We start from the raw sequence: 14,116 nt of genomic DNA on the forward strand, positions 1-14,116 counted from the left end.
TTTAATTTAATAAACCATTTAAATAAAACTTAAATTTTAAACCATTATAATAAAAATTAAATTATTGAAAAAACCTATCAAATAATTTTAATAAAAAAAAATAAATTTAATGTTTGTTTTTTTTAAAACGGTTTTTTATTTTTAAATTAAAAAAACATATATTAATTTTTTTTTAAAATTAAACTATTAAAAAAATTTAGCAAAACCATTTATTAAGAATTAATTTTATTTTTTTTAAGTTTCATGTTATAAAAAAAAAATAGCGTTTGCCCCTGTCCGCGCCACCCTCGGGCGGCTGGTGGGCGCTGGGGCGATTCCCGTTAGATCCCTCGCCCCCGGTCGTACGACCCCCGGGCCGCTGGCGGGCGCTGTGGCGATTCCCGGAATCGCCGCAGCGCCCGCCAGCACCCCGGGGGTGGCGCGGCCGGGGGCGAAAGCGATTTTTTTTTTATAACATGAAACATAAAAAAAAAAAAAAAAAAAAAAAAAATTAATTCTTAATAAATGGTTTGGTTAAATTTTTTTAATAGTTTAATTTAAAAAAAATTAATATATTTGTTTTTTTAATCAAAAACAAAAAAATCGTTTTAAAAAAAAAACAAACATTAAAATTTAATAATTTTTATTAAAAAATTTTAATGATTTTTTTTTTCTTTATAAAAATAAAATTTTAAAAAAATTAAAGTTTAATTTTTATTAAAATTATTTGTTAATTTTTTTTAATAATTTAATTTTTAATATATATTTTTTTTCACATAGAAAAAAATTCGTTTTAAATTGTTTTTTTTGTTTCAAATTAAAATTGTTTATTTTTTTTTTTTTGTAATCAAAACAAGGATGGTTTAAAAAAATTAAAATTATCTATTTATTTTTAAATAAAATATATATGTTTAATAAAAATAATTGCATTTTTTCCTTTTTTAATAAAAAATACGCACTTTTTTGGGGTCTTTTTTATAATTTAAATTTGTTTTTGTGTTTTTTTTTATATATTAATTTTATCAGTTTTTTTAATTTTTTTCCGTTAATTTTCTATCTTTTTTTTAAACTAGTTTGTTTTTAATTTTTTTTCCCATTTTTGCTAATGTTTTTTTTAATTTCTCTATTTTTACTTAATTTTATAAATATATATTTTTTTAATTTTGTTTTTTTTTTCCGAAGTTTTTGATGGTTTATGAGATATTTTTTTTTATTTTTATTTTTAATATTAATTTTACTATCTTTTTTAATTTTTTTGTTATTTTTCTATTTCTTTTTTTTAACTAGTTTGTTTTTAATTTTTTTTCTTTTCCCTAGTTTTTGCTAATGTTTTTTTTTAATTTCTCAATATTTACCTACTTAATTATATATATATATATATATATATATATATATATATATATATATATATATATATATATATATATATTTAATTTTGAATTTTTTTTTTTCCAAATTCTTTTATGGTTTGTGAGATAATTTTTTTTTAACATTTTTTTATTTTTTATTTTTGTCTTTTTTACATATATTTTTATATTTTTTTTAGAGACAATTATTTCATTTGGATTGAAAATTTAATTAACGATGTATAAATATGTAGTATATCGAAAATGCAAAATATCGACCTTCTTTAAGTATGCGAATCAATAAAAACCCCATTACAAAAAAATAAAAATTAGAATAAAAACTAGAAAATATGAAAAAGAAGACCACTTCCAAAATTATTAAATTTACGAAATAATTATTTACATTTCATATGTTAGAAAAATTTAAAGTCAAAAAATAGGTCTTTTAAAAAAAGGGTCTGATGCAGAATAACCACTTTTTTAAATCAGCATGAAAATCACTACCATTCTAAAACGCAATGTACATAAAAAAAAATTAAAGTGCCAAAAACTATGCTTTAAAAAAACATGTGTGTTCTGCATCACCCCTTTTCAAAATCGGGTCACTTTTTTGCTATCTCTACAAAATGGGTAACAGTAGTTGTTCCCGTTTCAAAGTTTACATTGTTAAACGTGGTGGCAGATGCACTCTCAAGAAAGGATGAGGATGTGGAAGAATTGTTGTGTGCTATTTCTATCATCCAACCAGATTGGATAAATGAAGCAAGGGAGGAATGGAACAATGACGAAGAAGTGTGGGCACTTATTCGAAAGCTACAACAAGATTCCAGTACGCTTGATACATTTAGCTGGAAAAATGATTCGTTATGGTACAAAGATCGTTTATACCTCTGTAAGAATTCCCAGCTAAAACAAAAGATTCTTATGGAATTGCACACTTCTCCCTTAGGAGGGCACTCAGGATTTTTAAAAACTTACCACAAGGTTAAGAAGGAATTTTTTTGGGATGGCCTTAAATCAGATATTCAAAACTTTGTGGCAGAATGTTTGGTTTGCCAACAAAATAAAGTTGAAACAATTAAGACACCGGGTCTATTACAACCTTTATCCATTCCAAGCCAACGTTGGGAGGAGGTATCAATGGATTTTATCACAGGTTTACCCAAGTCTGAGGGAAAGAGTATCATCATGGTGATAGTTGACAGACTTACCAAGTATGCACACTTTTGGGCATTATCACATCCATTTAAAGCCAGTACAGTTTCTACTGCATTTATGGAAACAATTCAAAAGCTACTCGGAAACCCAAAGATTATTATAAGTGACAAAGATCCCATTTTCACTGGAAATTTTTGGACATAATTATTTTCTTGTCTTGGTACTCAGTTAGCTCATAGCTCATCTTATCATCCTCAATCTGATGGGCAAACTGAGATAGTAAACAAACGTTTGGAAGGATAGCTTCGTTGCTTTGTATTTGATAAACAGACACAATGGGTCAAATGGTTGCCTCTGGCTGAATGGTGGTATAACACATCCTTTCATACAGCAACAAAAATGACCCCATTTATGGCACTTTATGGGTATCAACCACCATCCATCACATCATATTTAAGAGAAAATTCTAAGGTTCAGACAGTGGAACATCACATCGAACATCAACAAGAAGTCCTCCAACTCTTAAAGGATAACCTCGTGTTGGCACAAAATAGAATGAAACAACAGGCAGATCAACATCACAGTGAAAGAAGTTTTGATGTAGGTGATTGGGTATTCCTACGGCTACAACCATATAAGCAAATGTCCCTCAAGCAAGCTAAGAAGGATAATAAATTATCACCAAAGTATTATGGTCCATACAAGGTGTTGCAAAAGATTGGTACTATGGCATACAAATCGGAGCTTCCTGCAGCTTCTCGATTGCACCCAGTTTTCCATGTTTCATGCTTAAAGAAGGTTATAGGCGACAAGCTCCCAGTTCAAACAATATTGCCAGAACTTGACGAGGAAGGAAAAATTATATTGGAACCGGAAGCATTTATAGAAACAAGAACTTGATAGCTATGAAATCGATCAATTTCAGAGTACCTTATCAAGTGGAAGAACTTATCCGCTGAAGATTCCACATGGGAGGATGAGAATTTTATGCAAAAGTATCCAGAACAACTCAAGCGTTGAGGAAAACACTTTTTGAAGGCGAGGGGCATGTTGGGTCCCTATAATACTAGTAATTACCCCATTACTATTGTAGTTATACCCCTTATTTATATTGTTGTGCCTCCATTGCCCTCATATTGTTATTAATGTGCCCATAGAATCCCTCTATTGTTATTTTTGTGGCTTTATATTACTATTATTAGGTCGGCTGGATTATATTGTGACTCCTTAGACTCCTATATATAGAAAGGAGGTTTTGTCATTTGAATCATCGAAGAATTGTTCATTTATGTAATTTAAAGGAGGTTTCCCCCTCGAAGAGGCTGAATTCTAAGGCGTTGATCTATCTTTTCTATCTTTTCTTAAGCTGGTTTCATAACAGAAGGTACCCTAGTAGAACATGATAGTGAACAAGTCAATATTGAGAATGTTATGAGAGATCTTGAGAAAACACTTGACCTGGATTCTTTTGGGCAAGTACCATTTGAATTATCTCAAAGATTAGGAATTGGTGCCTCCAGTGCTAGAACCTCTCAACAACCTTCACATGTAACAAGCACACCAGCCACAGGAACATTAAAGGGTAAAGAATTATAGACAAGATTTCAAACCACAGAACAGTCTACAATGTCTAAGCAGCCTGAGACTTCAAAAGAACAGGCTCAAATACATACTCCTCCCGCTCAGATCAATATGGGAGAGCCTCTAGTTCTGCAAACTCCTCTAAATGAGGAAAGAAACAAAAAGAGAGACAGGGAAACAACTACCCCCGCCAACGAAGAAACTACAGATAGTCAGAGGGAAGAAAGAGTGGAAAGCTAGCAAACGTTTCTAGTAGGAGGAATATCCACTAGCTCACAGAGGTAGGAGCTAGAAAGACAACAAAGTGCAGAGATATCTTCTTTCAAGACACCAGGGACAGATGCCTCAGATATCAAGAAGACATTTATAGAAATAAAAGCCAGGAATGATCCATTGAGGCTGGAGGTTTATAACCAATATTTGAAAATGGCTCTTACAAATCAACAGAGATTGATGTCATCTAATGAAATCAAAGAAGGCAAGATGATAATGAGCTATTTTAAGCCAAATGTGTAGCAGCCTAAATCAGCAACAGATTATCTTAGAACAAATTTTAAAGTCATGGCAAAGGATATCCATCCTTTGGATTAGATTGAGTTGCATAAAGAAACTGGAGAAATGATTTATTCAACCCTCACTAGTAAGGCAATGATGGCCCAAAGGCTGCAAAATTCTTTGGATAACACTACTGCTCAACTCCACTTGGATAAGGCCTCCTCTCAAGCCAAAGATAACAGAATAAAATTGTTAGAAGAAATAATTATTGGAATGGGCCATGATCCCAAAGATATTAAGGCTACAAAGCCTTGATAAAAAAGAAAGATGAAGATATTGCAGCCCTAAGGAAACAATTAAAGCCGCCACCTTCCAGGCATCCACAGACTGCAGAGGTTATAAAGTAAAAATATGAAGAAGAAATGATGAATTTGCTCTTAAAACTTAATGAATGACTGAATGATATTGAGCAAGAACTCGAAAAAGCATTGAAGGACAAGCAGGGCGAGTCGACCTCTCAGCCTCCCAATGTGATATTAGTAGTCTCAACAGCAGTCCCATCAACTCTTGGAGCAGTATTGGCACCAAATATTCCAGCAATCACAGCAGAGGCAGTTACAGGTACATCAACATCAGGAACAGCAGGAGTAGCACAGGGCAACATTGCTAATTTGAGCACATAGGAGATAATAAAATCAATGGAGGACCTGAAACTACAAGTTTCAAAACTAAATAAGGTAAAGGAGCAATATGCCAATTTAGAGCAAAGGTATGATCTCTCAAAAATATATTCTGTAGAAAAGACAAGAGAGATTAAAGTTTTAGAAAACAAAGTGAAATCATTGGAAAAAGATCTTACTTTTGACAAGCCTTTGTCAGAAATTAAGAAAATTCTTTGGACCAACATCACTCAATCAATAAATGATGCTTGGCCATCAATTCAAATAATCTTTGAGCAAATTGATTTAGTGAAACTAGCTCAAGAAGAAATTCAAAAGACAAGGGCATAACTAGGAAATATGCCTAAGGAAGCTAACAGGTTCGTACAGTTTTTGAATACCAGGAATAAGTACCAGCTTGAAGAGTTGGGCATTCAAGATAGAACATGTACAATTTTGGAAATCAAAAGGTCTTTACTAAAAGAACTCTGATGCAGAACATAGAAAGAAGGTGCCATGACATGCAGGAAGAAATTAATGCCTTCATGAAGAGATTTAACATTTTGCAGGGTAAAGGGTTTCCAGGTCCTTTAGTTATTAATGATAAACTAATGAGGCATATAGACTGTGTGGAGAAATTGGATCAGTATGCAGGCAACCAAACAGGTTCATCAACAAGTTCATCAGGAACAAAAGCATTGCCTATAGGCAGAGTTCTCTATGACAGTTTGGAGAACTTGTTCTATGTTGAGCATGAGATAAAGCACTTGTTTCCAATTCATCCTATCTTTTTCAGGCACACAGAAACTAATGAGACCCTGAGGAAACTTTAGAAAAACAGATTGCTAGAGCCAAAATGGTGGGAAGATATATTGGAAATTTTGTAAAATTATCCTTGGTAAAATGTAAATTTTGGTTATTTACTGTAGTAAGTAATGGTAAATAAGATGAACAGAGATCAAATAGGTCAAAGTGTATCAGAACAGGTAAAGAGTATCAGTGAAAACAGGGCAGCCAGCATAAAGTTACCATAAAAGATAGCAGCAAGCCAAATCATAGGGCCTACCTCCAGCACACTCAGTGAGAAAAGGAACAACACAACGTCAGTTTACCTTTTCTCCTATCTTAGAGACTATTTGTCTCTATTTTCTTGTAACTTATTCATAGTCATGCTAGAATATATCTCACTCTATTATGAGATATTTTTTGTATAAATACTCCCTCAATTGGAGTATTGAGGATGGATTCTTAGACATTGCTGTAATACTGATTATTTTGGAATAAAGTGTTGTTGGACCAACTTTTGTATGGCTTGCTAGATAAATAATTCATGAAAAGAAATTTCCACAGATTTCTTGAATCAAACACCAGATCAATAAGTCCTCTATACCTTATGTTTTAAAGTTTTCCTTGTTTCTTATATCATCTATGTTTCATATCTAAATGATATACGAAAAAGAGTTATTCAGAAAATGCTTGATTTCACTCTATTTTCAATCGTTATTATTCTCAATGTTTTCTTCTGAACTAGCATAAATAGTGAAATCTTAATTTCTCCTGTTTTATAGTTTATTCACTTTGATTATTTAGTAAAGAATACTCAACTGCTCTTTATTAGTAATCATTCAAGTTCCCTTTTCAAATAGGTTAAAGTATTCTTAACTACCCTTCACCCATTTTGAGTCCATTCCATCTATCCCAAGTCTTTGTTTGTTCCCTGTTTGACCTTCTTGCCCTGTGAAACCATCCTTTGTTAGAAAAACCAAATCCAGTTAAGCCATCTTCTTTGAATCCATTAGCCCAATGGCCTAAACTATTCAGTCCTACCCCTTTGCTATTGAATCTCACTACCCAAACTAAAAAAAAACTCCTAAACTTTACAACTAGCCTAATATCTTTCGAAACCAAGCTAAATCATAAAGAGAGAGCTCTCTCTCGATACAGATTGGCTAGATTTTGTATCTAAAAGTTGGTTTGTGGTTACCTCGGACCCCTTTCCTCTTTCCAACAACTTCAAGGAAAATCTAAGTGATAACATAGTGGCGACTCCACTGGGGATCTGAATAATTTGTTTGTTACTATTGTTTACTTTATAAGCTACAGATGGAGCCTGAAGTTAGCTAGGAATCCTTTCAACTTCTCTTGCTTTGCAATTGCATAAGTAAATGAATGCTGCTTCAGTTTATCTCCGGTCTAGTTTATGGATTGAACATCTGGTTTCAAATACTTGATTAGTTCCTCTTGTCAAATAATTCTTTGAGAAATTTCAAATTCCATAACTAAAGCCTCTTAAAGAAACTATTGAAGTTGTATTGTCGAATCCACTTAGAGAAAAAACCAAAAATATACCTAGAAACCTAGCTTCAGAAAGGACTTTACACCAGAGCTAATCCTAATCCAAATCCACCACCTGTGTTTCAAAACCCTAATCTGATCCCCAAGATTCTCAGGAGACAGGAAAGCCAAGAAAGTTCTACTAGTTCTCGGCCTCTATACAGATCAAGATCTTGTCCTATGAAGTTGATCTGCCTTGAGGACGAACACTTTGATGAGTATTTTGAGACCTCTTTATTTGTAACCTTTTTTCACTCAAGATTAGCCCGCATGGTTCATGACCCATCATTTATTGAAGATTTACAACTTGAAGTTGTCGCTTCACATCTTGACAGACATTTGCAGAATTCCATCCAATCTGAGCTTACCTCTGAAGGAAAACCAAACCTTTCTGTGGTCACTACAGCCTCTCCATGTTCATCAACAGCACCTTAGACATCCCAACCTTAAGCCACCCCTTCCACCCCTCCATCCACCACTCCAAGACCAATCCCAGTCGTTGCTTCAACCCTATCTACTACAATGGCAAACATATATACTCCTCTAGTATTACCAGCCAATCTAGGGGCTATGCCCCAAGACTATCAAAGTAAAATCACTCCTTTCGATGGCTCTGGTACCTACACTGCACAACAACATACCAAAAAGATGACTGACTACTTTGAGATATATGAAATAGGTACATATGATGTCAGAATGAGAATATTTGTTCAAAGCCTGACTGGAGAAGTTAGAGCCTGGTTTATAGCCCTCCCTGCAAATAGTATCAATGACCTAGAAGCTCTTTATAGAACATTCTTAAACAGATGGGAAAAGCAGAAATATCCTCTCCAAATCCTATCAGGATATGAAAATCTGAAGAGAGGAACACAAGAAAGTATGCAAGATTACTGCACAAGGTTCAATAATGTTTACAATGCTATCCCTCAAAACCTCAGGCCTCCTCCAGATTTGGCATTGATCAAATTCCCTGATGGATTTGATTCTAATATGGAATAACATCTTAGGGAAAGAGCTCCTTCAACTTTAGAAGACATGCAAAGTATAGCTATCAACGCTGAAGCTAACCTGATATCCAAATGAGCTAAATCTAGAAGTGAAAGGAAGATACCATTGAAGGAAGAACCCTCGGCCTTTGAACAGAAACTAGATGGTATTATTAAAGGGATGGATAGGCTAGGAGATAGAGTAGAAATAGTTGAAAGGAAATCCCCTTTGGATGGTCAACCAAGAAATACTAGGAGAAATCCAAATTTCAAGAAGAACCAAAACCAGAACATTGGAAAGACTGGTCCTGATCAAAACATTAGGCCCCCATTTCAAGAAAATTATGCTGAAGCCTCAACTTCTAATGAACCATCAGAAGATACTCAAATTAATTTGATGGGACTCAACAATGAACAACAAGTTTTCTTGACCCAAGAGGATCAAGAAGCTCACATTCTTAAACAATTCCAAACTCAGTCAAGTGAATCATTTGACTTTAGGGAGGGATATGATACAACCATTTATGAAATCCAAAAGTAATATAATCTGAGGAGCAGAAGAATTGATGTCCTTGAAACCAATAAACAGAAAGCAACAAAACAACCCAACAAAGGTAAGGCCAATACCACCCCAGTACATATTATTTTTAGAACAGATCCTGATCTAGCTAACCCAATTATTGAAGATGTATCCAATAATCAACCAAATAACAGACAACTCTCCACTTCTTTTCCTTCCAAAGAAAAGTGGAAGAACCTCCAGAAGTTGATTTGGAAACAACTTCAGCCCATAACCCCACTCCTGAAAAGGAGAAAAACCCAGAGAATATAGAAGATAAAGAGAATCCAACTATCTAAAATACAAGAACTCAGACTGAAAAACCGTTTAATCTGGAGACTGAAGTAGGAAAATTAAAAATAGTTGTTCCATTGTCTAAATTAGCTAAACATGATGTCTACCAAAGCCAAATCAATAGATCACTCAAAATCTCGGTTAATGAAGAATCAATAAATGTTTTTAACGATCAACCTGAATTGATATTTGGCCCTAAAGTGAATGGGAAACTAGTAGATGGAGGAATTCCTCCTTTCTATGTAAGTTTGAACATACATGATAAAATACTTCATAATGCCATGTTTGATTCTGGTGTATCTCATAACTTAATGCCTAAGTCTATAATGGAGAAATTAGACCTAGAAATCACTAGGGCATACAAAGACCTCTTTTCTTTTGATTTGAGTCAAGTAAGGTGTTTGGGATTAATCAATGACTTGTGTGTATCACTAGTTCAATATCCTGCCAAAACAATCTTAATGGACATAGTAGTAGCAGATATTCCACCAAAGTATGGCATGTTATTGTCTAGATCTTGGGGTGAAAAGCTTCAAGGATCTCTACAATTGGACATGCCTTACGCTACTATTTCAGTGTTCGGTCAACCTAAGAAACTATACAAAGAAACCTTAATGAAATATGTAGTAAGTAGTCAGGAGAAACCCCAAAATTTCCCTATCTACTTAGTACACTCCGATATGGATTCTTTTATTCTTTACAATTTCGAAAGTGATCCCTCAAATGAATTAGAAGCTTTAGCAGCAGAACCAAAAGAAATTACAAATGAAAAGTCTAGTGTTCAAATCCAGGAAATTTCTGAGAACAATGAAACATCAGATACCCAAGAGAAACCAGAAGGAAGTAAAAAAACTAGATCTCCCTATTAAACAGATTCTTGAAACTCCTGATACCAATTATGAACATGAAATTATTTGGCACTTAGAATTTGATGGTTCAGTCAACAAATTAGGAGCAAGAGTAGGAGTTTGGGTGCACAATCTTGAAAATGATCACGTTGAAGGCCATGCCTACAAATTAAACTTTAGGTGCACTAATAATATGGAAGAATATGAAGCTCTGTTGCTAGGTCTTAAACTTGTCAAAATATTAGGGGCAATTAGAGTATCTGTCTTAGGAGATTCTGATTTAATAATTCAACAGATCAAAGGGAAGTATTCAACAAATGATCCCAGATTGAAATATTACAGAGGAACAATGATAGAGATTCTCAATACATTTATGGAAACTAAGCTTGCTAAAATCCCAAGAAAACATAACTTGCAAGCTCAAAGTCTGGAAATGTTTCCCAGCACTTGCAAATTACGATTTGACCCTAATCATCAATTCAGAACTGAGATTAGACACAAACTAGCCATACCTGACAATTTGAAGAACTGGCAAGTGTTTGATAGTGACGAGTAGATTAAAAATTTCTTGAATTTAGGTGAAGAATTTTCTAGCAGTAATATAGATGTAGATACAGTTAGTGAGTTTGATCAAACAAATAAGATAGAAATAGAAATTTCAGCAGAAAGTGCAATTCAAATGCTTCATCCAGCAAAGTTCACCATCAAAGAAATGTATGACCTTAAAGAAATCGATATTGATGAAATTATTGGAGGAGAATCTAAAGTCATTAATTGAAAGGACAATCATTTGCCTAAGAGATTAACTCCTTTGGAAGACCTCTTTGATTTTAATGATATTCCAAAGAAACCTAAGATGGAACCATCAAAAGCAGATACTAAGGAATATAACTTGGGCACTGAAGAAAATATGAAAATGGTAAAGTTATCTAAATCTTTGTCTCGTGACCAGAAACTAAAATATGTTGAACTAATGATAGAGTTCCAGGATGTCTTTGCCTGTAGCTATGAAGACTTGAAATCATATGACACCTCTATAATTCAACATACCATACCTCTAAAGAAAATCAGAAGCCATTTAAGAAAAAGCTTAGAAGAATTAACCCTATGCTACTTCCTTTAATTGAAAAAGAAATCAAACGAATGTATGAAGCAGGGATAATTGCTCCTATTAGATTTCCAGAGTGGGTGTCTAATCTAGTACCTACTAGGAGGAAAACTGGAGAAATCAGATTATGTGTTGATTTAAGAAATGTAAATAAGGTTTCTTTGAAGGATAATTACCCTTTACCCAAGATGGATCATATTTTACAAATGGTAGTAGGTGCTTCTAGGATTTCACTTTTACATGGGTTCTCAGGCTATAACCAGATTCTGGTTCATCCTAATGACCATGAAAAAACTGCTTTTACAACACCATGGGGCACATTCAAGTATGTCAAAATGCCATTTGGACTTAAAAACGTAGGAGAAACCTTCCAAAGAGCAATGGACATAGCATTTTCAAAAGAAATTCATGATTTTCTGGTTATATATCTAGATGATTTAACTGTTTTTTCTCAATTAGATTAGCAGCATTTGGATCATCTTAGACAAGTATTCTTAAAATTTAGAAAATATGGTATTTCTTTGAATCCAAAGAAGTCTTTGTTTTGTCTAGAAGAAGGTAAATTCTTGGGCTATATCATTTCCAAAGATGGTATTAGAATTGATCCTGCTAGAATAGAAACTATTCTACAAATACCCCACCCTAGAAATGTCAAAGAACTTCAAGCTTTCCTAGGAAAGATTAATTTTTTGAGAAGATTCATATCTAAGTTAGCTAAATTAATTAGATTGATTAATAATATGTTGAAAAACGATTCAAGTATTAAATGGAAGTAGAAGCCAAACAAGCATTTGAAGAAATTAAAATGGCTTTGACCAAAACACCGGTCCTTACAAGTCCAAAGTTTGATAGAGACTTCATAATATTTTCATTTGCATCAGAACACACCATAGCAGCTGTTTTACTACAAAAGGATGATCAAAGATGTGAGAAACCCATAGCCTTTTTTAGTAAAGCACTTATGGATGAACCATTAAAATACAAAATCATGGAGAAACAAGCTTTTGCTCTTGTATAAGCTATCAAAGACTTTAGAGTTTACATATTATATTCCCATGTGATAGCCTATGTACCAAATGTTGTTGTCAAAGACATCCTAATCCAGGATGGAATTGAGGGAAAATGAGGTAAATGGATTGCTACTAAATTAGAGTATGTTATTGAAATAAAACCTACAAAGCTTATAAAAGGACAGGGATTGGCTAAGCTCATGACTGAAACAAATTGTCAAGCCCTAGACATTAAGGAACTGCATAATGAACAGGAGATGGTGACTCCGCAAATTAGCCAGGCCTTCTTAGACTCACCTTGGTATGCTAATATAATTTATGTACTATTAAACCTGCAGGCTCCTCCGGGGTTATCCAGAACAAAGAAAGGTTCTTAAGTTGAAAGCTTCAAATTTTTGTATTTTAGATAATGCTCTTTTTTGGAAAAATCATGAAGGTATTCTATTGAATTGTTTATTAAAAGAAGAAGCTAACAAGGTTCTCCAAGAATTTCATGCAGGAGACTATGGTGGACACCTTTACTAGAAATCAACTGCAGACAAGATCCTAAGGGCTGGATTTTATTGGCCAACCTTGTTCGCTGATGTAAAGAAATTTGTCACTGCTTGCCATAAATGTCAAATTTTTGAAGGCAAGAGAAAACTATTACCTTTACCCCTGAGACCAATTTCCATTGAAAAACCCTTCCAAAAATGGGGCCTGGACTTCATTGGAGAAATCCATCCTCCCTCTTCTGGCCAACACAAATGGATTCTCACTGCCATAGACTATTTCACCAAATGGATAGAAGTCATTCCTTCCAGACAAGCCACTGACACAGTGATTATAGGATTCCAAGAAACCAACATATTGTATAGATCTGGCTGTCGTGATAAAATCATAATTGATAATGTTGCTGCCTTCAAATCCAAGAAGATGATAAGTTTCTGTAACAAGTACCATATCACTTTAGTCCATTCCACGGCCTATTACCCTCAAGGTAATGGTCTGGCTGAGTCTTCCCACAAGAGCCTCATTAATATTATTAATGAATTGTTGGAGGAGAATAAGAAAAATTGACACAAGAAACTTACAAATGCACTATGGGCAGACAGACTCACCACCAAAAAATCTATTGGAAGTAGTCCTTATGAGTTAGTCTATGGCATGGAAGCTGTGTTTCCTTCATCTTTAGGAGTTCCTGTAATGAAATTACTTCAAGAAGCTCAGGTGGAACCTAATGATATTCAAAGTAGGATAAAGCAGACCATCCATCTGCAACAGACTAGAGAGGAAGTGTATCAAAGAACCAAAGTGTTGTAGGAGAAGCTTAAGAAGATATTTGATAAGAGAACCAAGGCAAAAGATTTCTACCTTGGAGACAAAGTTTTAAGATGGGATTCTAGGAGAGAGGATAAGAGAAAACATGGGAAATTTTACTTCCTATGCAAAGGACCTTATATTATCCATGCCTTACAAGGAAACAATACTTATTATCTGAAAAACTTGGATGGCACAAAAACAGAAGGAGGGCCAGTTAATGGTCAAATGTTGAAACATTACTTTGATCCTACTTTTTAATGTATCCTGATTTTAACATGTACATACTATATCCTTAGTAATGTCACAGTTTGGATTGGATGGTAACTTGCTGGAGTTGAAGCCTGAAGAGAAGGCCCTAAGCTTCAGAAGTGTCACTGTCATAAATACAATAAAGCAACAAGCAGAAGAAGATTTCATAGTTTAGTCAAAATCATTCAGAGGCCATCTAACTTGTTGT

The sequence above is a fragment of the Pinus tabuliformis genome, chromosome 3_1 (genome assembly GCF_031772625.1).
Source record: "Pinus tabuliformis cultivar Carrire ecotype Pingquan chromosome 3_1, CPIR1, whole genome shotgun sequence".
Classification (NCBI taxonomy): domain Eukaryota; kingdom Viridiplantae; phylum Streptophyta; class Pinopsida; order Pinales; family Pinaceae; genus Pinus; species Pinus tabuliformis.